Source organism: Salvelinus sp. IW2-2015, unplaced genomic scaffold (assembly GCF_002910315.2).
Source record: "Salvelinus sp. IW2-2015 unplaced genomic scaffold, ASM291031v2 Un_scaffold4220, whole genome shotgun sequence".
Classification (NCBI taxonomy): Eukaryota; Metazoa; Chordata; class Actinopteri; order Salmoniformes; family Salmonidae; genus Salvelinus; species Salvelinus sp. IW2-2015.
In genome coordinates this window covers 44,975-47,194 of record NW_019945491.1, presented here as the reverse complement: position 1 = coordinate 47,194, position 2,220 = coordinate 44,975, and the positions used below count along the sequence as shown (strand labels likewise).

General features: G+C 45.2%; 1 pseudogene; it reads right to left on the bottom strand.

Moving 5' to 3' along the window:
* The window catches only part of LOC112077038 (myosin heavy chain, fast skeletal muscle-like), a 16,023-nt pseudogene that overhangs the window by 5,902 nt on the left and 7,901 nt on the right, over positions 1-2,220 (bottom strand).

Here is a 2,220-nt window from a genome sequence, read left to right as displayed (position 1 = left end):
AAAACTGCTGTCAAATGCTCACGTTGCAGGTTCTTGTTCTCTCTCTTCAGAGTCTCCAGATGATCCAGAGTCTCCTCGTAGGAGTTCTTCATCTTGAAGAGTTCAGTGCTCATAGAGCGAACCTCCTTCTGAGCTCCTTCCAGCTCAGCCTGACCCTCCTCATACTTCTGCTTCCACTCTGCCAGAACCTGGGGAATCAATGGGATTTTTATTAGGTCTTGATGAAGAGTTTGGAATCAGAAAWATGCTACAATTATGCTACAWTWGATCATYRAGCAGACAGAAAATATCACTCTAYGTTGAGGATWATTKATMTTCACCTTGTCAAAGTTCCTCTGCTTCTTGTCGAGGTTGGCGGCCATTGCGTTGGCTCTCTCAACATCAATCATGAGGTCCTCCACCTCTCCCTGCAGCCTCTGTTTGGTCTTCTCCAGGGAGGCGCACTTGGAGTTTGTCGCCTCAATGGTCTCCTCAGCCTCCTGCAGACGCTGGGCCAGTTTCTTTCTGTTGGACGACAGAGGGTTTACAAACATTACATCAACGTAACATTTTTTTAGAGCCCCCTACCACTCACTATCCACACCCWATATTTGAGTTTTGCTGTTCCGTGCGACTCACTTGGACTCCTCCAGCTCRTCTGTGCGCTGGATAGCATCAGTTTCATACTTAGTCCTCCACTGAGCCACCTCACAGTTTGCCTTYGACATMCCACGTTGCAGCTCTGCCTTGGCCTCTTGCTCCTCCTCAAACTGCTCCCTCAGGAGGTCACAGTCATGGCGGGCAGACTGGACACCGTGGGCCAGTGCGTTTTTAGCCTTTGCGAGAGAAAGAGAMAAATACAAAGACTAAGAGAGATAGTAACACAAATGACAGTGGAAGTCTCTGAGGGTGGCCTAGTCACTGTCTATATCAGGGGTGGGCAATCATTTTGTCTCGAGGGCCACATTGGGATTTCAAAATTCCCTTACCTTGACCTCCTCCTCAATCTGCCTCTTCAGCTCCTCAACCTGCTGGGTGAAGGCCTGTTTGCCTCTGGTCAGCTGAGACACCAGGGATTCCTTCTCCTCCAGCTGGCGGCCAAACTCACCTGCAGGGACAGAGGGACATCTTGTTAATAGGGTCTTTGTTCTCTAAGATTGAAAATAGATTTTAAAGTATCTTAGGGCAATGTTAGGTGTTAAATAGTTGGGGTTTGGTAGGTTAATCCATTACAGTTACTAGTTACCTGTCAAATTGTAATCAGTAACGTAACTTTTGGTTTACCCAAACTCAGTAATTTAATCTGTTTACTTTACGTTACTTTTGGATTACTTTTCCATTAAGAGGCATTAGAAGCAGACAAAAAGCATCCATCAAACCCATTTGGTGTTTCATCATAGTGGTCTCTGAATTGTGGTCAGACTCGCTCAGGTGAAACTAACAAACTTGCTAGAAATCGAAATGAAGTCAATGTGTTTTTTGCCAAACATCATTTCTCAATTTAAAAGTAATCAAATAAGTAATAATCTAGTTTTTAAAAAGTATTAGTAATCTGAATAAAATATTTTTTCTGATAATGTAACAAAGTGCTTTAAAGAGCGATCATTACAGTTGAAGTCTGAACAGTAGAAACTATGTGGACTGGACTACATGGATACAGCCCCCCAATACATGTTATTGTGTTTTACTGAAGAAAGAATTGGTTTGTTGTTCATTGTTGATGATGGTACCATTTTCTGTCAGGAGTCTGGCCCTCTGTCCACTGATGTCGTTGACCTGGCGAACATTCTCATCATTCTTAGTCTTGATCTCACTCAGCTGGTCCTCAAGAGTACGGCACATCTTCTCCAGATTGCCCTGTTAGTGAAACATGTTCCATCATTACTGTATATATGGGACTTCTGTCAACTTCAGTTCACTTGAATGGTAATGTAGTTGACTCTCCTCAACACTGCTTGATCAAACCATCACTACTCACCTTAGCCTTGGCGACGGCCTCCATGTTGCTAGAGAGGTCATCAATCTCCATCTTGTACTCACTCTTCTCCTTCTCCAGCTTCTGCTTGACGCGCTGCAGGTTGTCGATCTGCTCCCCGAGCTCAGCCACACTGTCGGCCTGCTTCTTGCGCAGAGCGGCGGCTGTGGACTCATGCTGCAAGGTGGACTCTTCAAGATCACGACGCAGCTTCTGGAACTCAGCCTCACGCTTCTTGTTCATCTCAATCTGAGCAGCAGTGGCGC